At 45.5% G+C, this 27,437-nt stretch overlaps 1 protein-coding gene and 1 long non-coding RNA gene across 2 annotated transcripts in view; one reads left to right on the top strand and one right to left on the bottom strand.

Annotated features, from left to right (window-relative positions):
• The window catches only part of LOC122939922 (oocyte zinc finger protein XlCOF22-like), a 348,165-nt gene that overhangs the window by 254,018 nt on the left and 66,710 nt on the right, over window positions 1-27,437 (top strand). The gene's annotated exons all lie outside the window — the stretch shown is intronic.
• LOC122939944 lies at window positions 957-22,632 on the bottom strand. Its single transcript, XR_006390207.1, has 2 exons — window positions 22,424-22,632; window positions 957-2,057 (listed from the first exon to the last, which is right to left on the bottom strand). It is a non-coding gene; the product is annotated as an uncharacterized LOC122939944 (long non-coding RNA).

The following is a 27,437-nucleotide window of genomic DNA, read 5'->3' as shown; positions in this document are numbered from 1 at the left end:
TTATCAAGCAATCTATGTGGAAAAGGTGTAAAATGAGACAGCTCTTTCACTCTATAGTAGAATTAGTGGCTAACAGAACAGCAATCTATGTAGACACCCCACAGTGAAATGAAACAGCTCTTTCCCACTTTACTAGAATCAGTGGCTAACAGAATAGGTTATCTAGCAATCTATGTGGAGACAGCAGGTGTTGTAAAATAAGAGCACTCTTTCACTTTATAGTAGAATCAGTGGCTAACAGAACAAGTTCTCTAGCAATCTATGTGGAAACAGCAGACGGTGTAAAATCAGACATGGACAGTGAGCCCTAACCTAGAACCCAGCTCGCTTTCCCTTCCTAAATGCAGTGCAGACCCTAGGTAGCAAGACCAGAACTGATTGACAGTCCCTATACTACTAAGGTGCAGAGACAAAATCTTACGTAAATGGGTCAGAACCAGGAGGACAACACTGTACAAAAATGAGAGACCCAGAGTGCTCAAAAGAAAAGGGGTTTAAATGGAGCAGGTGACTTGGTGCTCCATTAGTCAGAACATAACACACAGGAAAAGAGCAGCTGAGCAATCAATCTAATGCTAGTTACCTCCAGTACATGTCCGCTGTGGGGAGAAACAGTACATTGTAGCCTGTTACTAAGGATGCTGTTTCATCACTAGGGGGCATGGCTTAGCATTGCATCTCTCCTGGTCACGCCAAAGCTGGAGATCTCGCCGATGGAGCCTGACTTTGTGCACTGGCAGCAGGGAAAAGGCGGGCAGTAGGAAAATAAAAAATGTGCAGCACTTCTCGTGCATTACTGCAGATAATAGTCTAATATTCATATTATATACACCACTCGCAAAAAGTTAGGGATATTTGGCTTTCGAGTGAAATTTATGGAAAACGTAAAAAAGTTCACACTATAGTGAAATGATATCATGAAAGTCAGGCATTTAAGTAGAAGCATGCCATGGTGATTTCCTGATCTCAAACAATTTATTGAAACAAAAGCCAACACCAGTGGTGGGTATACCCCCACAAAGAATATCACTATCTCAATAACTTGTCATGTGCCTTGAGCATCAATTACAGCTTGAGAACGATGTCTGTACACAAGTAGATTTATTGTCTGTTGAGGTACGGCATCCCACTCTTCTTGAAGGGTGGCCCTCAGGTCTGGGCTACTAAGTTACGAGCCTCTACACGACGACACAGCTGATCCCACTCTCTGCAATCTGAACATGAAAATGTCTTCTCCCTTGTGTGAGTTCTTTGATGTGTAATTAGATGCGATTTTTGGTTGAAGCATTTCCCACATTCTAAACATGAAAATGGCTTCTCCCCTGTGTGAGTTCTCCAATGTGTAAAAAGACTTGATTTCTCGTAGAAAGATTTTCCACATTCTGAACATGAAAATGTTTTTTCTCCTGTGTGAATTCTCTGATGTCTTAAAAGAACTGATTTATCGCTAAAACATTTATCACATTCTGAGCAGGAAAATGGCTTCTCCCCTGAGTGCATTCTCTGATGTCTTATAAATAAATCAGCTCTTGTTACACATTTTTCACATTCTGGGCATGAAAATGGCTTCTCCCCTGTGTGAATTCTCTCATGCATAACAAGATATGCTTTACGGTTAAAATGTTTATCACATTCTAAACATGAATATGGCTTCTCTCCTGTGTAAGTTATCTGATGTGTAACAAGAGCTGATTTATAGATAAAACTTTTTCCACACTCTGAACATGAAAGTGGCTTCTCCCGTGTGTGAAATTTCTTATGTTTAACAAAATTTGATTTATGGATAAAACATTTTCCACATTCTGAACATGAATATGGCTTCTCCCCTGTGTGGTTTCTTTGATGTTGAACACTTCTTCTGTGATTTTCATTTTGCCTGTTTAAATCCGAACATTGGAACCGATCCAAAGGATAAGATAATGAATCTTTGCTGTGAAAGGTCGAGATTTTATCTGAGATAATGGCATGCTCTTCATATGTATCCTGTTTGATTTCATGATCATCTGCTTTAAAATTTGAAGATATCAAATTTTCTTCTAAGCTCCTGGTAAAGTCATCTACCAAGAATAAAATATATTTGTATATTATTTTTTAATTATATAACCTTAACATTATATTGATATTTGATAACATTTCTATATAAAAATTCTATACAAGTTACAAGGAATGGAGCAAAATTCAATGATCAATTGACTGACAGTAATGGGAAAGCAGATCACAATTTAACAGTAAACCAGTAGCTAGGACGAGTAGATCATGAGGTTAGGTTACCATGCTGTTCTCTTGTATTTTCCACTCTTGTGTTGAAGCCATCATCATCATAGGTTCAACTTTCAGTGTGTCTACCACCACTGTTTTCTAGTGAAATACTCAGTGGAGAATCATGAAGAGACCCGTGAGTCTGTGCTATTAGGTGGTGTCCATCTCACACACTGACCTGGGATCTCCTTGATGGTAACATCTAATGTGTCTTTCCAATGAGGCAACTTTTCCTTTATTTATAAAAAAAATTTAACACTTCATTTATTTGTTCTTCCAAAATACGAGTACATGTGAAAAGATAACAAAATGACCAGGTGTAAACCACGGGAAACTCAATGACCAGTTTTGAATTAACACCTCCCCCCTTTCTCTCTTCCCCAAGCGCTCCCTAGTCAGCACAGAACACAGGGCAGTTAAAGAAATGAAGGAAAGATCTAGGTGTTCGATGAGCTAAGTGTTCTTTCAGAAACCAGTTGGTAAATAAAAAGCAATGAAAGATCACTCTTCTGGTGAAGAGACATGAGTGCTTGGCTTCCTTCTCTTTGCCAAATAGTGTATCAATCTAGTCCATTCTGTAAAGAAAACCAACTTTGCTGGAAATAAAACTTAGAAATAGGGATGAGCCAATCCATTCTTAAGAATCGATTTGTCTCATTAGTGTTCTTCACTAGAGATGAGCGAATCAAATCCCGCGAAATGGAATGCGATCCGAATTTCAGGATAAACTTGGTTCGCCTAGAAGCCGAATTTCCTCATGCTTCAGCAAATCGATTTAACCTGAAATGGTATAAAAAACTAAAAAAGATTCAAACTCACCTCCTCCATTTGCTTGCAACAGTCCACCAGCCTCAATCTTGCTTGAAGATCTCGGCCGAAATATTGAGCAAATACGGGAAGCTTGCGTGATGACGTAATCTCACGCCACACAGGATTTCGGCCAAGATCTTCAAGCAATATGGCGACGGCCGGCCCATCGAAAGCAAATGTAGGCGGTACGTTTGATAAAAAAAAAATGTTATTGTTAATTTTACACTCAGATGGCAGGGGCGGCGCTATCGCAGCTCCCTGTAATTGCAACTACTTCTTACAAAAAAAATGTACTTCGTGACAAAGTAATTAATCACGAAACAAATTTTTGTGTGAAATTCAGTGAATCAGCCAAATCGAACTTTTAAGAATTTCGCTCATCTCTATTCTTCACCCGCAAGGGTCTGACCCCAGAGGTGAGGAAGCACCCACTTGTCTGCTGCTTGAGAGGGTCCGAAATCCTGTTCAGCTGTCAATATTGCACCTGCACCCCTTCTCTTTAAGGGCGGACAAACGTAAGGGCTCCGTGCCCATGCTGTGGACTGCAGTTAGCGGTCTACTGTCACGGCGGACAGGAACTCAGATACACAGACAACCAAATACACAAGTGTCTAGGCTAGATGCTGGGGACAGGTCACCTCCTAGCACATCCCTGACTTCTCTCCCTATGCTGCTAAGCCCACATTCAGACCTTGATGGTAGGTATGAAGTGTCCTCGTGCCTGGACTGCAAACACCCTAGAATCCCTGAGATGGTGAAAGGGGAGAAGGGGCAGAAGACACACAAATAGCCTAGACCGCAAACAACACAAACAGAAACGAAACTTATCTGAGCTGGAACAGACAATCCTTCCTTCCTGAATCCAAGACCAGAATGAATACTATAACCCGCACGGCCCTCTGGGATTGAAGGCAATTTAAGCCAATGACCCCACCCAGAGCACCTGAAGGAAGGCGGATCCAGCATGATTCCAAAACAAACAAAAGGTTAGACACGTGCTGCCAATCTGACAGACCTCCGCACACCGTCCGAGCAGGGCATGACAGTACCCCCCCTTCTACGGGTGACCTCCGGATACCCCGGACCAACCTTATCCGGGTGGGCTCTGTGAAAAGCCCTAACCAGTTGGCTGGCGTTGACCTCCAGTGCCGGAACCCACATCCTCTCCTCGGGCCGTATCCCCTCCAGTGTACCAGGTACTGAAGGGAAACCCGAAGAACTCTAGAGTCAAGAATCCTGGAGATCTCGAACTCTAAATTCCCATCGACCAGAAAAGGAGGAGGGGGCAATGGCGATGGTTCCACTGGTCTCACATATTTTTTCAAAAAAAGATCTATGGAACACATCATGGATCCTCCAAGTCTGCGGAAGATCCAGTCAAAACTCTACTGGATTGATCAGCGCAGATATTTTGTACGGGCCTATAAATCTTGGACCCAGTTTCCAAGATGGCACTCTCAATTTAATGTTTTTAGTGGACAACCACACCAGATCACCCACACACAGGTCCGGACCAGTCACACGTCTCCTGTTAGCCATTCGCTTATATCTCTCACCCATCGTCTCCAAATTCACTTGTATCCTCCGCCAGATAGAGAATAAGGTAGAAGAAAACCTTTCCTCTTCTGGTATCCGAGAGGAACTAGTACCAGAAAAGGTACCAAACTGAGGATGAAAACCATATGCGCCAAAAAATGGCGACTTACCCGTGGATTTCTGTCTACGGTTATTTAAAGCAAACTTCGCTAAGGGCAGGAATGAGGACCAGTCCTCCTGATTCTCCGCCACAAAGCACCTCAAGTAGGTCTCCAGGTTCTGATTAGTACGCTCTGTCTGTCCATTCGACTGCGGATGGAAAGCCGAAGAGAACGAAAGTTGAATGCCAAGCCAAGAGCAGCACGCCCTCCAGAACCTGGAGACAAACTGCGTGCCCCTATCAAAAACCACATCCGAAGGAATACCATGCAATCTCACAATATTGTCAACAAAAATTTGCGCAAGAGTCTTGGCATTAGGCAGACTAGTTAACGATATAAAATAAGTAGGGATGAGCGAAATCGAACTGTATAGTTCGGGTTCGTACCGAATTTTGGGGTGTCCATGACACGGACCCGAACCCGGACATTTTCGTAAAAGTCCGGGTTCGGGTTCGGTGTTCGTCGCTTTCTTGGCGCTTTTGTGACGCTTTCTTGGCGCTTTTTGAAAGGCTGCAAAGCAGCCAATCAACAAGCGTCATACTACTTGCCCCAAGAGGCCGTCACAGCCATGCCTACTATTGGCATGGCTGTGATTGGCCAAAGCACCATGTGACCCAGCCTCTATTTAAGCTGGAGTCACATAGCGCCACCCGTCACTCTGCTCTGATCAGCACAGGGATAGGTTGCGGCTGCGACAGTAGGGCGAGATTAGGCAGATTAACTCCTCCAAAGGACTTGATTAATTGATCGATCTGCAGCTGTGGATCATTGAGCTGCTGATACTCAATTGCTCACTGTTTTTAGGCTGCCCAGACCGTTTGTCAGTCACTTTTTTCTGGGGTGATCGGCGGCCATTTTGTGTCTTGTGGTGCGCCAGCACAAGCTGCGACCAAGTGCATTTAACCCTCAATGGTGTGGTTGTTTTTTGGCTAAAGCCTACATCAGGGTGAAGCTGTCACACCAAGTGCATTTAACCAGCAATAGTCTGTTTATTTTTTGGCCATATACTACATCAGGGGCAAGCTGCGCCTGTCACCAAGTGCATTTAACCCTCAATGGTGTGGTTGTTTTTTGGCTAAAGCCTACATCAGGGTGAAGCTGTCACACCAAGTGCATTTAACCAGCAATAGTCTGTTCATTTTTTGGCCATATACTACAGCAGGGGCAAGCTGCGCCTGTCACCAAGTGCATTTAACCCTCAATGGTGTGGTTGTTTTTTGGCTAAAGCCTACATCAGGGTGAAGCTGTCACACCAAGTGCATTTAACCAGCAATAGTCTGTTCATTTTTTGGCCATATACTACATCAGGGGCAAGCTGCGCCTGTCACCAAGTGCATTTAACCCTCAATGGTGTGGTTGTTTTTTGGCTAAAGCCTACATCAGGGTGAAGCTGTCACACCAAGTGCAATTAACCAGCAATAGTCTGTTCATTTTTTGGCCATATACTACATCAGGGGCAAGCTGCGCCTGTCACCAAGTGCATTTAACCCTCAGTAGTGTGGTTGGTCAAGCTGTCACACCAAGTGCATTTAACCAGCAATAGTCTGTTAATTTTTTGGCCATATACTACATCAGGGGCAAGCTGCGCCCGTCACCAAGTGCATTTAACCCTCAGTAGTGTGGTTGGTCAAGCTGTCACACCAAGTGCATTTAACCAGCAATAGTCTGTTAATTTATTGGCCATATACTACATCAGGGGCAAGCTGCGCCCGTCACCAAGTGCATTTAACCCTCAGTAGTGTGGTAGGTCAAGCTGTCACACCAAGTGCATTTAACCAGCAATAGTCTGTTCATTTTTTGGCCATATACTACATCAGGGGCAAGCTGCGCCTGTCACCAAGTGCATTTAACCCTCAGTAGTGTGGTTGGTCAAGCTGTCACACCAAGTGCATTTAACCAGCAATAGTGTGGTTATTTTTTGGGCATATCCCAGTCTAATTCTGTCAGTAAATCCATACCGGTCACCCAGCGCCTAAATACTAGGCCTCAAATTTATATCCCGCTAAATCTGTCGTTACCGCTGTACTGTTCTGGCTGGGCAAGTTATTTAGTGTCCGTCAAAGCACATTTTTTGTTCTGGGTTGAAATACAATTCCCAATTTAGCAATTTCCTAATTTAGTGGTTTCTGCTGTATCAGAGCTATTTGAAATCTATCCCTAAAAGGGTATATAATATTCAAGGTGCACATAGGGTCATTCAGAATAACTTCACACACACGCTACTGTGCATTTCCAAGTCTAATTCTGTCAGTAAATCCATACCGGTCACCCAGCGCCTAAATACTAGGCCTCAAATTTATATCCCGCTAAATCTGTCGTTACCGCTGTACTGTTCTGGCTAGGCAAGTTATTTAGTGTCCGTCAAAGCACATTTTTTGTTCTGGGTTGAAATACAATTCCCAATTTAGCAATTTCATAATTTAGTGGTTTCTGCTATATCAGAGCTATTTGAAATCTATCTCTAAAAGGGTATATAATATTCAAGGTGCACATAGGGTCATTCAGAATAACTTCACACACACGCTACTGTGCATTTCCAAGTCTAATTCTGTCAGTAAATCCATACCGGTCACCCAGCGCCTAAATACTAGGCCTCAAATTTATATCCCGCTAAATCTGTCGTTACCGCTGTACTGTTGTGGCTGGGCAAGTTATTTAGTGTCCGTCAAAGCACATTTTTTGTTCTGGGTTAAAATACAATTCCCAATTTAGCAATTTCATAATTTAGTGGTTTCTGCTATATCAGAGCTATTTGAAATCTATCCCTAAAAGGGTATATAATATTCAAGGTGCACATAGGGTCATTCAGAATAACTTCACACACACGCTACTGTGCATTTCCAAGTCTAATTCTGTCAGTAAATCCATACCGGTCACCCAGCGCCTAAATACTAGGCCTCAAATTTATATCCCGCTAAATCTGTCGTTACCGCTGTACTGTTGTGGCTGGGCAAGTTATTTAGTGTCCGTCAAAGCACATTTTTTGTTCTGGGTTGAAATACAATTCCCAATTTAGCAATTTCATAATTTAGCGGTTTCTGCTGTATCAGAGCTATTTGAAATCTATCCCTAAAAGGGTATATAATATTCAAGGTGCACATAGGGTCATTCAGAATAACTTCACACACACGCTACTGTGCATTTCCAAGTCTAATTCTGTCAGTAAATCCATACCGGTCACCCAGCGCCTAAATACTAGGCCTCAAATTTATATTCAGCTGAATTTGAATACAATACATTGGGCCAAATAATATTTTTGTTGTTGTGGTGAACCATAACAATGAGGAAAACATCTAGTAAGGGACGCGGACGTGGACATTGTCGTGGTGGTGTTAGTGGACCCTCTGGTGCTGGGAGAGGACGTGGCCGTTCTGCCACATCCACGTCCTAGTGTACCAACTACCTCAGGTCCCAGTAGCCGCCAGAATTTACAGCGATATATGGTGGGGCCCAATGCCGTTCTAAGGATGGTAAGGCCTGAGCAGGTACAGGCATTAGTCAATTGGGTGGCCGACAGTGGATCCAGCACGTTCACATTATCTCCCACCCAGTCTTCTGCAGAAAGCGCACAGATGGCGCCTGAAAACCAACCCCATCAGTCTCTCACATCACCCCCATGCATACCAGGGAAACTGTCTCAGCCTCAAGTTATGCAGCAGTCTCTTATGCTGTTTGAAGACTCCGCTGGCAGGGTTTCCCATGGGCATCCACCTAGCCCTTCCCCAGGGGTGAAAGACATAGAATGCACTGACGCACAACCACTTATGTTTCCTGATGATGAGGACATGGGAATACTACCTCAGCATGTCTCTGATGATGACGAAACACAGGTGCCAACTGCTGCGTCTTTCTGCAGTGTGCAGACTGAACAGGAGGTCAGGGATCAAGACTGGGTGGAAGACGATGCAGGGGACGATGAGGTCCTAGACCCCACATGGAATGAAGGTCGTGCCACTGACTTTCACAGTTCGGAGGAAGAGGCAGTGGTGAGACCGAGCCAACAGCGTAGCAAAAGAGGGAGCAGTGGGCAAAAGCAGAACACCCGCCGCCAAGAGACTCCGTCTGCTACTGACCGCCGCCATCTTGGACCGAGCACCCCAAAGGCAGCTTCAAGGAGTTCCCTGGCATGGCACTTCTTCAAATAATGTGCTGACGACAAGACCCGAGTGGTTTGCACGCTGTGCCATCAGAGCCTGAAGCGAGGCATTAACGTTCTGAACCTTAGCACAACCTGCATGACCAGGCACCTGCATGCAAAGCATGAACTGCAGTGGAGTAAACACCTTAAAACCAAGGAAGTCACTCAGGCTCCCCCTGCTACCTCTTCTGCTGCTGCCGCCTCGGCCTCTTCTGCTGCTGCCGCCTCGGCCTCTTCCTCCGCCTCTGGAGGAACGTTGGCACCTGCCGCCCAGCAAACAGGGGATGTACCACCAACACCACCACCACCTCCGTCACCAAGCATCTCAACCATGTCACACGGCAGCGTTCAGCTCTCCATCTCACAAACATTTGAGAGAAAGCGTAAATTCCCACCTAGCCACCCTCGATCCCTGGCCCTGAATGCCAGCATTTCTAAACTACTGGCCTATGAAATGCTGTCATTTAGGCTGGTGGACACAGACAGCTTCAAACAGCTCATGTCGCTTGCTGTCCCACAGTATGTTGTTCCCAGCTGGCACTACTTCTCCAAGAGAGCCGTGCCTTCCCTGCACAACCAAGTATCCGATAAAATCAAGTGTGCACTGCGCAACGCCATCTGTGGCAAGGTCCACCTAACCACAGATACGTGGACCAGTAAGCACGGCCAGGGACGCTATATCTCCCTAACTGCACACTGGGTAAATGTAGTGGCAGCTGGGCCCCAGGCGGAGAGCTGTTTGGCGCACGTCCTTCCGCCGCCAAGGATCACAGGGCAACATTCTTTGCCTCCTGTTGCCACCTCATCCTACTCGACTTCCTCCTCCTCTTCTTCCACCTGCTCATCTAGTCAGCCACACACCTTCACCACCAACTTCAGCACAGCCCGGGGTAAACGTCAGCAGGCCATTCTGAAACTCATATGTTTGGGGGACAGGCCCCACACCACACAGGAGTTGTGGCAGGGTATAGAACAACAGACCGACGAGTGGTTGCTGCCGGTGAGCCTCAAGCCCGGCCTGGTGGTGTGTGATAATGGGCGAAATCTCGTTGCAGCTCTGGGACTAGCCAGTTTGACGCACATCCCTTGCTTGGCGCATGTGCTGAATTTGGTGGTGCAGAAGTTCATTCACAACTACCCCGACATGTCAGAGCTGCTGCATAAAGTGCGGGCCGTCTGTTCGCGCTTCCGGCGTTCACATCCTGCTGCTGCTCGCCTGTCTGCGCTACAGCGTAACTTCGGCCTTCCCGCTCACCGCCTCATATGCGACGTGCCAGCCAGGTGGAACTCCACCTTGCACATGCTGGACAGACTGTGCGAGCAGCAGCAGGCCATAGTGGAGTTTCAGCTGCAGCACGCACGGGTCAGTCGCACTACAGAACAGCACCACTTCACCACCAATGACTGGGCCTCCATGCGAGACCTGTGTGCCCTGTTGCGCTGTTTCGAGTACTCCACCAACATGGCCAGTGGCGATGACGCCGTTATCAGCGTTACAATACCACTTCTATGTCTCCTTGAGAAAACACTTAGGGCGATGATGGAAGAGGAGGTGGCCCAGGAGGAGGAGGAGGAGGAGGAAGAGGGGTCATTTTTAGCACTTTCAGGCCAGTCTCTTCGAAGTGACTCAGAGGGAGGTTTTTGGCAACAGCAGAGGCCAGGTACAAATGTGGCCAGCCAGGGCCCACTACTGGAGGACGAGGAGGACGAGGATGAGGTGGAGGAGGATGAGGATGAAGCATGGTCACAGCGGGGTGGCACCCAACGCAGCTCGGGTCCATCACTGGTGCGTGGCTGGGGGGAAAGGCAGGACGATGACGATACGCCTCCCACAGAGGACAGCTTGTCCTTACCCCTGGGCAGCCTGGCACACATGAGCGACTACATGCTGCAGTGCCTGCGCAACGACAGCAGAGTTGCCCACATTTTAACGTGTGCGGACTACTGGGTTGCCACCCTGCTGGATCCACGCTACAAAGACAATGTGCCCACCTTACTTCCTGCACTGGAGCGTGATAGGAAGATGCGCGAGTACAAGCGCACGTTGGTAGACGCGCTACTGAGAGAATTCCCGAATGTCACAGGGGAACAAGTGGAAGCCCAAGGCCAAGGCAGAGGAGGAGCAAGAGGTCGCCAAGGCAGCTGTGTCACGGCCAGCTCCTCTGAGGGCAGGTTTAGCATGGCAGAGATGTGAAAAATTTTGTCAACACGCCACAGCTAACTGCACCACCACCTGATACGCAACGTGTTAGCAGGAGGCAACATTTCACTAACATGGTGGAACAGTACGTGTGCACACCACTCCACGTACTGACTGATGGTTCGGCCCCATTCAACTACTGGGTCTCTAAATTGTCCACGTGGCCAGAGCAAGGGATGTGCGTCAAACTGGCTAGTCCCTTTTATGCCTTGGAGGTGCTGGCCTGCCTGGCGGCCAGCGTTTTGTCTGAACGTGTATTCAGCACGGCAGGGGGTGTCATTACAGACAAACGCAGCCGCCTGTCTACAGCCAATGTGGACAAGCTGACGTTCATAAAAATGAACCAGGCATGAATCTCACAGGACCTGTCCGTCCCTTGTCCAGATTAGACATTACCTACCTCCCCTTAACCATATATTATTGTACTCAAGGGCACTTCCTCATTCAATCCTATTTTTATTTTCATTTTACCATTATATTGCAAGGCTACCCAAATTTGAATGAACCTCTCCTCTGTCTGGGTGCCGGGGCCTAAATATATGCCAATGGACTGTTCCAATGTTGGGTGACGTGAAGCCTGATTCTCTGCTATGATATGAAGACTGATTCTCTGCTGACATGAAGCCAGATTCTCTGTTACGGGACCTCTCTCCTCTGCCTGGGTGCTTGGCCTAAATTTATGACAATGGACTGTTGCAGTGGTGGCTGACGTGAAGCCTGATTCTCTGCTATGACATGCAGACTGATTCTCTGCTGACATGAAGCCAGATTGTCTGTTACGGGACCTTTCTCCTCTGCCTGGGTGCTGGGCCTAAATTTATGAAAATGGACTGTTGCAGTGGTGGCTGACGTGAAGCCTGATTCTCTGCTATGACATGCAGACTGATTCTCTGCTGACATGAAGCCAGATTGTCTGTTACGGGACCTCTCTCCTCTGCCTGGGTGCTGGGCCTAAATTTATGACAATGGACTGTTGCAGTGGTGGCTGACGTGAAGCCTGATTCTCTGCTATGACATGCAGACTGATTCTCTGCTGACATGAAGCCAGATTGTCTGTTACGGGACCTCTCTCCTCTGCCTGGGTGCTTGGCCTAAATTTATGAAAATGGACTGTTACAGTGGTGGGTGACGTGAAGCCTGATTCTCTGCTATGACATGAAGACTGATTCTCTGCTGACATGAAGCCAGATTGTCTGTTACGGGACCTCTCTCCTCTGCCTGGGTGCTGGGCCTAAATTTATGAAAATGGACTCTTACAGTGGTGGGTGACGTGAAGCCTGATTCTCTGCTATGACATGCAGACTGATTCTCTGCTGACATGAAGCCAGATTCTTTGTTAAGGGACCTCTCTCCTCTGCCTGGGTGCTGGGCCTAAATATATGCCAATGGACTGTTGCACTGGTGGCTGACGTGAAGCCTGATTGTCTGTTACGGGACCTCTCTCCTCTGCCTGGGTGCTGGGCCTAAATATCTGACAATGGACTGTTGCATTGGTGGCTGACGTGAAGCCTGATTCTCTGCTATGATATTAAGACTGATTCTCTGCTGACATGAAGCCAGATTGTCTGTTACGGGACCTCTCTCCTCTGCCTGGGTGCTTGGCCTAAATTTATGACAATGGACTGTTGCATTGGTGGCTGACGTGAAGCCTGATTCTCTGCTATGACATGCAGACTGATTCTCTGCTGACATGAAGCCAGATTGTCTGTTACGGGACCTCTCTCCTCTGCCTGGGTGCTGGGCCTAAATTTATAAAAATGGACTGTTGCAGTGGTGGCTGACGTGAAGCCTGATTCTCTGCTATGACATGCAGACTGATTCTCTGCTGACATGAAGCCAGATTGTCTGTTACGGGACCTCTCTCCTCTGCCTGGGTGCTTGGCCTAAATTTATGAAAATGGACTGTTACAGTGGTGGGTGACGTGAAGCCTGATTCTCTGCTATGACATGAAGACTGATTCTCTGCTGACATGAAGCCAGATTGTCTGTTACGGGACCTCTCTCCTCTGCCTGGGTGCTGGGCCTAAATTTATGACAATGGACTGTTGCAGTGGTGGCTGACGTGAAGCCTGATTCTCTGCTATGACATGCAGACTGATTCTCTGCTGACATGAAGACAGATTCTCGGTTACGGGACCTCTCTCCTCTGCCTGGGTGTCGGGGCCTAAATATCTGAGAATGGACTGTTCCAGTGGTGGGTGACGTGAAGCCAGATTCTCTGCTATGGGACCTCTCTCCAATTGATTTTGGTTAGTTTTTATTTATTTAATTTTTATTTTAATTCATTTCCCTATCCACATTTGTTTGCAGGGGATTTACCTACATGTTGCTGCCTTTTGCAGCCCTCTAGCCCTTTCCTGGGCTGTTTTACAGCCTTTTTAGTACCGAAAAGTTTGGGTCCCCATTGACTTCAATGGGGTTCGGGTACGGGACGAAGTTCGGATCGGGTTCGGATTCCGAACCCGAACATTTCCGGGAAGTTCGGCCGAACTTCTCGAACCCGAACATCCAGGTGTTTGCTCAACTCTAAAAATAAGTCATCTTGCTAAAACGATCAACTACCACCAAAATTACTGTTTTCCCCGAGGAACTCGGCAGATCCATAATAAAGTCCATGAACAAGTGCGTCCAAGGACGAGACGGAATAGATAAAGGAAGGAGTGAACCAACCGGTCGAGTATGAGCAACCTTAGATCGTGCACAGGTCTCATACGCTGCCACGTAATCCTCAATGCTCCTACGTAACCCAGGCCACCAGAACCTCCAAGACACAAGGTCACAGGTGGACTTACCACCAGGATGTCCGGCAAGGACAGTATCGTGATGTTCCTTGAAAACCTTGTATCGCAGTTCTTCGGGAACAAACAACCTCCCTGGGGGACAGGAACCAGGAGCCCCCTCCTGGGCTCCCAACACCTCCATCTCCAATTCGGGATACAGAGCGGAAACCACAACCCCGTCAGCCAAAATCGGAGCAGGATCCTCTGAATCACCTCCCCCAGGAAAACTGCTAGACAACGCATCTGCCTTGATGTTTTTGACCCCCGGACGAAAAGTAACAACAAAATTGAACCTCGTAAAAAACAGTGACCATCTGGCCTGTCTAGGGTTCAGACGCTTGGCAGATTGCAGGTAAGCCAAATTCTTATGATCCGTATAAACAGTAACGGGGTGAGAAGCCCCCTCCAACCAGTGACGCCATTCCTCAAAGGCCAACTTTATAGCCAGCAACTCTCTATCTCCCACATCATAGTTCCTCTCGGCGACCGAGAGCTTCTTGGAAAAGAAAGCACACGGGACCCATTTGCCAGGAGAAGAACCCTGCGACAGCACCGCTCCCACCCCCACTTCTGATGCATCCACCTCCACCACGAATGGTTGAGACACATCGGGCTGCACCAGAATGGGAGCAGACGCAAAACACTCCTTAATAGTCGAAAAGGCCTGCAATGCCTCCTCCGACCAAACAGAGATGTCAGTGCCCTTCTTTGTCATATTAGTCATAGGTTTAACAATGGTGGAATAGTTTAGAATACATTTTCTATAATAGTTAGTAAACCCCAAAAACCGCATCAAAGCTTTCTGATTCTCTGGTCGGTCCCATTCCAGAACCGCCCGGACTTTTTCGGGGTCCATACGAAAACCAGAGTCGGAAAGCAGATATCCCAAAAACGGAAGCTCCTGCACAGAAAACACACATTTTTCCAATTTGGCATATAACTTATTCTCCTGAAGGATCGTCAAAACCTGTCTCACATGATCCTGATGGGTCTTCAGATCAGGAGAGTAAATTAAAATGACATCTAAGTAAACTACCATGAACCTCCCCACCAAGTGCTGAAAAATGTCATTGACGAAACGCTGAAATACCGTACCTGCTTGTTCCACTACTCCATTCACGCTACCAAGAGTCAGGACGTTTCTGTAATCGCCTAAAGTTTTTCCTATCAGAACGAAAAGATTTCTGACCCAACTGCATGGGTTCCTCCCCTACCCCAGAGTTATAAGTAATATCACCCTGGGCAGCAGGTGAGACAAAACCACACGCAGAAGAGATCCCTTGCGCGGAGGGACCCTTACACCTCTCTCTGATACGTCTATCCAACCATATAGCCAAAGACATGGCATTCTCTAGAGCACGGGTGTCAAACACAAGGCCCGCGGGCCGAATCCGGCCCGCCAGACCTCGTCATGTGGCCCGCGTAGCCGCCGGCGGCCTTCACCTTTTATTATCACTTCCTGCAGGCGGCCCCTGCAGGAAGTGATAATAAATCGCATAAGGAGCGCTGTGTATTACCGGTACTTACAACTACAAGCGCTCGCCGAGAGGAGGGAGGAGGCAGGCTGGGAGGATGGGCGCTGGCAGTGTGAGTCATACGTCACGCGCCTGCGCCGCCCACTTTATGAATGAAGCAGGCGGCGTGGGCGCATGACGTATGACTCACGCTGCCAGCGCCTGTCCTCCCGGCCTGCCTCCTCTCGGCGAGCGCTTGTAGTTTTAAGTACCGGTAATACACAGCGCTCCTTATGCGATTATATACATACGGTAACCATTAACTATTAGAGATACGATTATACAGTGAGCGGGGCCCGTGTAGTAGAATAGTCACTGCACGGGCCCCGCTGTTATTATAAAAGCAGATGCCGGCCCCTAGCCCGTGTATTGAGGGTCATTCACTACTACAGGGACACTTATGGAGGGGATCTGTGGATGACACATAGCATAAGATGCTATATATGTGTCATCCACAGATCCCCCCCATAACTGTCATACACAGATCCCCCATAAGAGCCACCCACAGATCCCCCATAAGTGTCACCCACAGATCCCCCATAAGTGTCACCCACAGATCCCCAATAAGTGTCACCCACAGATCCCCCATAAGTGTCACCCACAGATCCCCCATAAGTGTCACCCACAGATCCCCCATAACAGTGCGTCACCCACAGATCCCCCATAACAGTGCCATCCACAGATCCCCCATAACAGTGCCATCCACAGATCCCCCATAACAGTGCCACCCACAGACCACAATTAGTTCAAAACCCACCAAAAGCACACCTTTTGGTTCAAAATATTTTTTTTCTTATTTTCCTCCTCAAAAACCTAGGTGCGTCTTATGGGCCGGTGCGTCTTATAGGGCGAAAAATAGGGTAACCCTTACAGTTCTGGAATGTGTTGGATAACACTGACAGCATTATGTCAGTGTTATCCAACACATTCCAGAACTGTAAGGGTTACATAGCATCATAAATCAGTATAAAGCTATGTGACCCCAGTCAGCGCTTGCAGGTCAAGCTTTCAGAGCTAGCTATTACTTACATTATTACAAAAAACTGTAATAATTAAATGCAGTGACAATAATTTAAGATAATAAAGAGTGGACACATAGTCCAACAGATACAACCGGCCCTTTGAGGGTGACCAAACTGCTGATGCGGCCCCCGATGAATTTGAGTTTGACACCCCTGCTCTAGAGTATCCGGGTACTCATGAAAAGCCAGGGCATCTTTCAACCTCTCAGATAACCCCTGACAAAACTGACTACGTAACGCAGGGTCGTTCCAACCTGACTCAGTAGCCCATCTCCTAAACTCTACGCAGTAAACCTCTGCAGTATGTTCACCCTGTAATAAGTTACGCAATTTAGATTCTGCCATAGAGACCCGATCTGGGTCATCGTAAATCAATCCCAGGGCTTTGAAAAATTCCTCCACCGACCGGAGGGCCAGAGAACTGGGCGGCAGAGAAAAAGCCCAGGATTGCGCGTCCCCTTTAAGCAGAGACATGATGATACCAACCCTCTGACTTTCATCACGTGACGAAAATGGACGCAGTCGAAAATACAGTTTGCATGACTCTATAAAGCGGATAAAATCATCCGCACCCCCTGTAAATTTCTCTGGAAGAGCGACTTTAGGCTCCCCACCAATTTGACCTGCACCTAATGCCAGAACACTCTGACACTGTGTGACCGAACCACGCAGATCCACAACCTCTAGGGATAATCCCTGCATGCGGTCAACCAGTGCATCAATTGATGCCATCACAAAACCGCTGAGTAATGGCAGTCACAGTAGGCGGGTTATAATGTCACGGCGGACAGGAACTCAGATACACAAGTGTCTAGGCTAGATGCTGGGGACAGGTCACCTCCTAGCACATCCCTAACTTCTCTCCCTATGCTGCTAAGCCAACATTCAGACCTTGATGGTAGGTATGAAGTGTCCTCGTGCCTGGACTGCAAACACCCTAGAATCCCTGAGATGGCGAAAGGGGAGAAGGGACAGAAGACACACAAGTAGCCTAGACCACAAACAACACAAACAGAAACAAAACTTATCTGAGCTGGAACAGACAATCCTTCCTTCCTGAATCCAAGGCCAGAATGATTTCTATAACCCGCACGGCCCTCTGGGATTGAAGGCAATTTAAGCCAATGACCCCACCCAGAGCACCTGAAGGAAGGCGGATCCAGCATGATTCCAAAACAAACAAAAGGTTAGACACTTGCTGCCAATCTGACAGACCTCCGCACACCGTCCGAGCAGGGCATGACACCATCCCCCTTCTGTACCAATCAATGTAAATCTCAAATGTTATGTTTATGGTTTATGAAGGTTGGCTTGTATCTGCTACCTTATCTGTAAGTATTATATAATCTTATAGACTGTTTTATTAAAGTACAATGATCTTTTTGGACACATACTGTTTGTGTCTCAAATTATTCTCCGATTCAAGCTCGGTAACTTTCTACTAATTTGGTATTAACATGATAGTCAGTGGAACCTGAATAAGGTTCGATAACAATATAAAACTTTCCTCCACTGAACGAGCAGCCGGCTGTTAGGAAGGATCTCTTCCTTCCCAACAATTTGCTGCTCATTTGCTCATCTGCACGTGTAAGGGTTAGATAAAACATCATTACATCCACACTTCATCCAGAATGAAGGCACTTACATCACCGATTGAGTTCACATCATCAAATAGCAACAAAAGCTGGGGAGTCCGTTTTAACTAAAGCAGTTAGAATCTCGATTGGGAAAACACCAAGTCTTTGTCACGGCTGAGGATGGGGAAAACCCTCAGCCGTGCGATGCCAGAAGATGGTCGCTGCTCGACCAGGACGACAGGATTAGGGAGCAGGTCACCTCCTAAAGTGTCCCTAACCTGACCCTAACTCCTAGCTGCATGGGCCGACCTTTAAGGTAGGAGGACCCATGCTCAGGAACCTCGGAGCCCTAACTCACCCTCCAACCGGTCCCTGGACTAGGAGTCAGGGTAAGACAACCTGTTCCTTCTGGATACGGAGGAACAGGAGTCTTACTGGCCAAGCTGCAAGGAAGGGAGAACAAATACAACCTATGGCAATGGCAGGTACTTGCCACAAACATAACACTCACCTGCCACAGACACAAAGCCTGGAACCCATGTGGAAGTACTGCTATCCACAAACAAAAGGAATCAGCACACAACACACATCACACGGGAACCCAGGACCATAGGTGCAATAAAGAAGCATAAAACCAAACACATCTTCTAGACACCAAACGACATTATTTTTGCTATGACCAGAAGGATGGCCCCCACTGGCAGTTGGTAAGTAACCAGGAGGATGTCTCCAGCAAGCATGGCTGAAGCACCCTGACTACTGCCCACAACTGAGGCTTTATAGAGCCAAGAGGTCACACCCAACAGTCAGACACACCTCGTGACTCACACACACAGAAAGGGAGTTAACCCTTCCAATACCACAGAAGGGAAAACACAACTTAAAGGGGAAGTGTCCAAATCAAGAACACACTGTGGCTGTTGCCGCAGGCAACGACATGGGTGGCAACCATGTCCTGGGAGTCAGCCCAAAGGCCGGGACACTGCCACCACATGTACACATCAACCAAACGTTGCCACGGGCAACCACAGTGAAGGAAAGATGTCAGTGCACACCAAACATAAAACAGAGTGCACCCAGACATACAAAAGTGCATACAAACACGCACACAACTCCAAGGAAAGCGCATACATATCTATTGTCCGCGGCAACCGCACTTGAGGCAAACAACATTATGCCTCCAGCTGCGGTTGACACTACAACCCAAAACCACGGGCAACTGTATGCGGCTCCCAAGGAGTCACGGCCATAAACATGGTCGTGACAGTCTTCCTCATAGGTGACCTCAAATGGCTTGCTGAAAGGTTTCTACTTTTATACTGGTTTAAACAAAGATCTTCACCACCTAGTGGAATGTAGCCAGCATATGGAATCTATAAAGGTCCCTGTGTATATCTTGTGTATCTGTTATTATTTTGGACTTTGGAGGTCCATTTCCAGATCCACAGTAGATCAGAATCCCAAGATAACCTTGGGAGACAATGGTAACTATCTTGCACAATCTTTTCATTCTCAGGTCAAATAAGTGGGGGTAATACCTTATACACATTTCAGACAAGTCTCTATGTTTAGTCTTTCAGATAACAATAGACAAAGTCTTCCACAAACATTTCAGACAAGTTTCTTTGTTCATTCCATCAGACAGAAATGGGCAAGGTCTCACATAAATGTCAAACAAATGAAATAGGTCAGGATAATGAATTCCAGATGACCAGAGACTTCATCTTCAAACTTTACATGGAGACCGGGGAGGTGTTATAAGTTATAACATTCTGTGTATGTGTATAAAGAGGTAGCTATCGATCCATCCCCACCCCCTGCGTTGTACAGCTATCTCCATACACACAATGTAAAGTTCTCAGTAACTGATAACTAACCCCCCACCCCACCCCGAACAACTTGAAGTCAGAAAACAGAGCTAAAAATGTACAAATTATATATAGGAAGCCACATAAATGTATAAGTTATATATAGGAAGCCTAGGAAAAGACTGTGGCGGTTTTCCTATATTGATGACTTATCGTTCCTCAGGTTATCAGATTGGCGGGGGTCCGACTACTGACACCTCTACTGATCAGCTGTTGGATGAGAAGTGCTGCCTTCTTCTCACTGTCTACCTGCTCGACGTTGACATCACAGCAATGAGCAGTGGAATCACAGCTGGAAGGCAGCTGATCGGTGGGGGTCCTGGGTGTTGGACCCCCGCCCATCTGATGACTAATCCTGAGGATAGGTCACAATATAGGAAACTATCCAAACCCTTTAAGCAGCTGATTTGACCACACCCATTAGATATTGACAACTTATTCAGAGGATAGGTCATCAATATGATCCAACTGACGGAACCCTTTTCTAACCCCTTCAACCACCTTGACAACGGTCCATACACGGCGGGTGCCGGCTGCACAATACAGCAGACACTCGGCTGCAATGACGAGGAATGGCGTTCACGCCGAACTCCGTCATATAACCCATCAGATCCTGTGATCAACAGCGGTCATGGCATCTGTGAGGCATGCGGCTCCTTCTGCCTTCCAATTGGAGCCCCTCCAGTAAAATTGTGGGGGTCTGATCGGTTACCATGCCAACCTGGGACCTGTCATTCACCATAATAGATCTCTATTAAGTTGACTAAGACAAGGGATAAGGGTGCATAAAAATCAAGGATTTTTTTATATAAAATGCTTTTTGAGGAAAATATATTACCATCCAAAGGTTATTCCATCATAAAATAAAGATTAGTTTTTTAATGATGTAGAATAAGGCTGTATATGTTTAATTTTTTGGGTAAATAAATTCCATTAATCCATTCACAATGTCATGCTCTTCCAGAGGTGTTTGTAAGATTACTGGGCTAGTTTCTCTGCCTACAAGATATTATCACAGATGCTTGGCTTACTTTTGCAGTTCTCAAAACTGAATTTGACTCAGCAGAGATCACATGCCTCTTCTTCACAGCAAAAAATTTATAACATGAACAGAGTTGAGAAAAAGACCTTAAGGGTCCATTCACACGTCAGTATTTTTCTATATCCCGAATTTCGGTCTGTTTTTTGCGGATCTGTTGTTTCTGAAAATGTTTCCGTATGTCATCCGTTTTTTGCGGATCCATTGACTTTGTATTGTACCAGGATCTGATTTTGCGGATAATAATAGGACAAGTTTTATATTTTTTTCAGGACCCATTGAAAATGAATGGGTACGCAAGTGGTCCGGATCTGTTCCGCAAAAAACGGACGTGAATGGACCCTAATCCTAACTTCTACAAACCTATGAATACAGAATCAACCTAATCAAACTAATATGAAAAGTTGTTATGCTAAAAATCTTCATCTACTTGCATATTATAAGTTATACCAGCAAGAATTAGTCTTTATGTAGAAAACTATGATTTAAATCAAGCCTTACTGACTAGTGATTTCAATCGTGATTTAAATCATGATTTAAATCAGTTTGATTTAAATCAAATCCACCCTGCAAGGGATCAAAAGATCTCAGGTTCTAGACCCCTAATAGGGCTAAAAGTTAAAGGATTTGTCTCACTTCAGCAACTAGCATTTATTATGTAGAGGAAGTTAATACAAGGCACTTACTAATGTATTTTTATTATCCATATTGCTTCCTTTGCTGGCTGGATTCATTTTTCCATCACATTATACACTGCTCGTTTCCATGGTTACAGACCACCCTGCAATCCAGCCATGGTAGCCGTGCTTGCACAATATAGGAAAAAGCACCAGCCTCTCTGGTGGCCAGGACTGCAGGAGGAGTGTACATAAGCTAGTGCTTTTTCCAATACGTGCAAGCACGACCACTGCTGATGGATTGCAGGGTGGTCATAACCATGGAAACAAGCAGTGTATAATGTGATGGTAAAATGAATCCAGCCAGCAAAGGAAGCAACATGGACAATAACAATATATTAGTAAGTGCCTTCTACATGATAAAAGCTATTTGCCGAAGTTAGACAACCCTTTTAATGTTAAAAATAAAACAAAATTTAAGAAATACAAAAATATTAAAAGTTTAAATCATCCCCTTTCCCAATTTTACATATAATAATAAACAATAAAAAAAATAATAACCATACCAGGTATCGCGGCTTCTGAAAATGTCATAACTATTTAAATATTTAAAAGAATTTCTTGTGTGGTGAACACACTGATGGAAAAAAAGTACAAAACACATGATTCACAATTTTTTGGTCAGCTTGTCCAAAAAATTGAATAACAGTGATCAAAAAGTCGAAACAGTACGAGTGAAAACTACAGTTTAGCCCACAAAAAACATACAGCTCTGTGGATGGAAATATAAAAAAGTTATGGCTGTCAGAAAATGACCATATCAGTTTGAAGAGCGGCAGGACGGCAGCGAGCATGAACTATGCATGAACAAGTCAGCCCACCATTGGGAGGAAGGCACGCACCTGCATACTGCACTCTCTTTCTTAAGATCTTGTGGTCACGCCCTGGTGATCACATGAAGAAGAGGGCACACCCTCTGAACCTTTGCCAGCCCAGTCCTCCCAGAGTGATAACGATGGTGGTGACTGTACACATACCTCCACCTGGACCGCTGGACACTATATGGATGGAGGGGGAGAGGGTAGAAACTAGAAAGGAGTTGTTAGTAGGAGGTTTGTGATGTCACTGGTCACATGCTCCTTAATGGTCACATGATTCCTGGAGGTCACATGATCAAATGTTTTTAGGAAGTGCTGGCAGAGCGTTCTTTCTGCAACAACTGCTGGAGCTTGTGAAGGTACTCTGGGAGGGAGGGGCTGCGCATGCCTGTAAGCGGCCATATGACGGAGGGCCCAGTGGTGTGCAGCTAAGCAAAACCACTAGTGGGCTAAAGGACCTTTCATGACATCATGACCATGTGATCATATATGGGAGGAGTCAGGTTCCAGGATGTGCTGCTGGAGGGGGTGAAGCACTTTTGATGATGTCATGACCATGTGATCATATGTGGGAGTGGCCAGGTTCCAGGATGTGCTGCTGCAGGAGGTAAGGGAGTTTTGCCTCCACTACACAGCTCTGAGTCTGCAGGTAGAAACACACCATAAATGTAATGCTGGCCTGTCACATAACAGAAGGGCAACAGAACACTGAGAGGTTACATGGTCTCCAACCCTTTTATAAACTCTTCTTCAAAGCCATAGAGAAAGAGAGAACACAACATCTACACTTTATTATCTCCTCCGATGTCTCCTCTTATCTCCAGTAATTGTATTTTACATGGGATTGTTGTAGGATTTTACATCGTCTCATCTTCTCTCCATTCAGGTTCCTACAATACAGGATCTGCTCAGTGGAGATCTTCTATATAAGATCCTTCTCCTGACTGACCCGTCAAGGATGGATAGGGACAGGGACAAGATGGCGGAGAGTATAATAAATCTCACCCTAGAGATCCTCTTCCGGCTTACTGGAGAGGTGAGAGATTCTGATGATGTCACATTACATCGTCTTATCTATGTTACTAACAGATGGACATGACTGGAGAGGTGAGGGACTCTGGAGATGTATGGACTGATATGTATTACTGTGTCTCTCCATAACCAGGACTACACAGTCGTGAAGAAGACCTCTAGTGGGCGCTGTCGGGTCCCTGCCTCTGAAGGATGGGGAAGAACCCTGAGCCCAATCACGGGGCCTCCACCTCACTCCCTGATACATGAGGAAATCAATAGAGAGAAGATCCTAGAACTTACCACCAAGATGATTGAGCTGCTGACTGGAGAGGTGACACTGCTGGGACATTATACAGGAACGCTATAAAGGGATCTGGGTGATGACTGTATCATTGTGTTGTCAGGTTCCTATAAGGTGTCAGGATGTCACCATCTATTTCTCCATGGAGGAGTGGGAGTATTTAGAAGGGCACAAGGATCTGTACAAGGACATCATGATGGAGGATCACCGGCCCCTCACACCACAAGGTAATAGACCTGACTAAATACACACGTCCTCTCATTATCTGTATGTAAGGAATGAATTCTGTCACTGGATGTGTTTCCTACAGTTAAGGAAGAGAGAAGAACACCGGAGAGATGTCCCAGTCCTCTTCTTCCACAGGATGGTTCAGAAGAACATCACAATGTCCCACAGGATGATCAGGTAGATGGAGATAAGGTCTCATGAAATGTTCCCTATGTTCTGTAGAAGGCTGTGAAGATCTTCTGTTCAGTCTTGTTTTATCCACCAGTATTATATGTTTTATCCTTGTATAATGAGAAAGGTGGATATTGCAGTACAGCTGACCATAGATATTACATGTTCTCTGAATCTTCTCACAATTTTCTGGTTATAGAGACTGTTGGTTGGAATAAGGAGCTAACAGATTGAATTTATACAGAAGACTGTCAGATATTTGGGTCAGATAACTCCTGCTGCACAGTCATGTTTGGTTGTCCTGTTAATTAATGATCTTTTCTGGTCATATAAAACCTTCCACACGACTTCTCCAACCACCTGATGACTTACAATATTTATTTCACAGCTCGTAAATCCGGGTGAAGATCTGAACATTATATATGTTACAGATACCTTTTTGATGGATGATGAGCAGAGTATAGAGGACAGTCCTATAGATAACCGCCCAGGTGAGTAGTAACCACTAAATAAAGCAGAGAAGACTCACAGATTCTACTCCTTCACTGGATATTGATTACTCCACTGCCAGGTACTGGCAGGAGTTTGGGGGGCAAATATTTTTTGAGAGGCTCCCTTTAATAACACAATTGTACCACTACAAGACGTTCTGCAGTGTTGATCAGAAGTTTGCGTTTGTCACCTGGTGTTCTACCTTCTACAAAGCCTCATAAGCCTCGTACTTAGAGAATTCACAGGCACAGCTGCCAGAGTAGTGATGCAGAGGTCTCTATGTGGACTACTGTGTCCTCCTTGCCTCTGCTTAGGTTGTGCACCCTCTCATGCTGGTTCTTAAAAGCCCACCGCACGTGCACCCTAGTTTTTCCAGCACATGACTATTTGTTCTTGAGCAATAGGTGAATTTATCTTGCTAGCTCTTAGTGAAGGTGTGCTTTAGTTCTGCTGTTTGTATATGATCTTCATCCACCATCGATACCACCAGTAGTGGCTTTTATTATTCCCTTACTTCATCTTACAGCACAGTGATTGCTTGTCCCAGATAATCATAAATCTGCCAGGTCCAGATGTCTGTATGAGATATATCCTTGTGATAGGCGTTCTCTTATTATAGAACATGTCTTAGGAATAATTTCATCACAGTTGGCTTTTAATGACTTCAACGTTATCCCCCACCTTCCTCTGGGGCTCTGACCAATGTCACTATATGGGGCCTCGGATATCTCATGACTATTGTCTAATGGTCCCCCTGATGACACCTCAGGGAGCACATTAGTGAGGATAGTCATGGTGTGACATGACAACATATAGAATTATTGTATGTACAGAGCAGTTTTATAGCTGAGCAGTTCTATATTTGCCATCCACCATGTGTTACTGAAATCCTAGACATAAATTCTAAACCCAGCAATCTCATCGGGTTAAAACTCAAAAAATATTTCTTAAATTGGTCTTTATTAAAAAAAATATTCAGTTATTCTATCACAAAGGGTTATCTCTAAATTACTAAAAGGTCATAAACATTTATTTAAACCACATTCTTAAGCCTCATGCAGACGTCTGTGGAACACGTCCGTGAGATACCGGACTGGCATTGCAGGAGCGCACGGCATCATAGCAAGCAATGACGCCGTGCGCTCCTGCAATGCCAGTCCGGTATCTCATGGACCATGTCCAATCGGACGTCTGCATGAGGCTTTATTAGTAATATAAGAATTGAGCTATAATAAATGTTTACAGTATATCGTCAGAGAGCAGAGATAAGGAGCCTTCAGCTGAGCTGCCTGATGGAACAAGGTAAAAATTCAGAGCCTGCTACTAGAAAATCTCAAGCCTGCACATTGAAAGATGGGGATAAGAGGAACACCAAGTAAACAAACAGCAACAGGAAAACAGACTAGGCCCCAAAGCTAGGGAGGAGAGAATGTTAACCTCCTAACAACCCCTGAGCCTCTCCCTGTCTGCTGACAGTATGAGCAAGTCCTGATGGTGGACGAACTCATACGCTGAAACCTAAGCCCTGCTGACACTGTCGCAAACCCTAACTTAGGGAGTGGGGAATGAGACAGCCGGTACCTTTCACCGTGAAGGGACCAGTGTCTCCCTGAGACCTAGAAGCAAAACACGCACAAAGGAGAAAACAGGAGGACTTAGCTTGAGATGAGCAGGAAGTAGAGGATCCACAAACAACCAGTATAGAACTCCAGAAGGAAAATATCAACAGCAGTAAGAGGCGGACTTAAACAGAGCCTCTTAAACAGCCAACAAGCAGAACCTGTGGAGAGGTGGAATCCTGCCCACAACAACAAACAGAAAGGAAACACAGAAAGACCTGTCAGATAGACTCACGTGCTGCAAGTCTATCCGATCTTCATAGATCCATCACAGGGCAGGCAGTGACACACAGGTGCCTTCTGTTATCTTCAGAAGCAGTGTAGTTCTTTTCTTAGGCTCAGGATTTCAGCTAGCTCTGACATTCCCTCACTTCCTATATGCAATCTTCTGTGTTCCTGTTATGAAGGACAGATCTTGCTTCAAAACAGGCAAAAGACTGCAAGTTAGGTGAAAGTGAGAACCCTAGTGTCCTTGACTTTACAGTTTCTTTGCAGGAGAATGCAGGCACAGTTACCAATTTGCTATTTACACCATTCTCTATTACATAAAATGAAATTGTGTGAAAGTACAGTGACCCTTAAAGCGCAGAAAATCCTATCCTTCTAACAGAGAAGGTCTATAGTGTAGTGGTAAGTGATCTACCTGCTATACAGAGGGTCCTTTTTTCAGTTTAAACCAGGGACCTGTAAAACAATTTGTTTAGAGGAATTTATAAAACAAAAAATTTTACTTTTACTTTCCAGCTCTTTATGGTAAAAAAAAAAACAAACGTAAAATTTTTCTGCAAAGTTAATTTTACTGAAAAAGTAATCCAGCCAAAACCATTACAGTAAGTGCATTTTTGCAACATATTTACTACGAAATGTCACAAAACAACATTCGAACTCCTGTACTCAAATTAACTTATGCACTATAGTGAACACGTTATTTATGGTGATCAGTAAACAGCTTAAATAAAAATGGCACATTTATTGTAATTTTTTTTAATTCATGTACCTCGTAATAAAAGTTTATAGAAATTAAAATCTTATATGTATTGCATAATTGCCTAAAACAAAAAAACTATGGCTGTTATGGCTATGAAAAGAGCCATGGTTTGCCTGTATTGGGCCCTGAAATTCCTGAAAGCTAGTGTTGAGCGAAATTCTTGAAAATTTGATTGTTTCGCTGAATCTTACAAAAAAAATTGCTTTGTGACAAGTTACTTCCTCA

Source organism: Bufo gargarizans, chromosome 6, assembly GCF_014858855.1.
Source record: "Bufo gargarizans isolate SCDJY-AF-19 chromosome 6, ASM1485885v1, whole genome shotgun sequence".
Classification (NCBI taxonomy): Eukaryota; Metazoa; Chordata; class Amphibia; order Anura; family Bufonidae; genus Bufo; species Bufo gargarizans.
The sequence above is the reverse complement of the archived record's forward strand: the minus strand, read 5'-3'. Positions and strand labels throughout refer to the sequence as shown.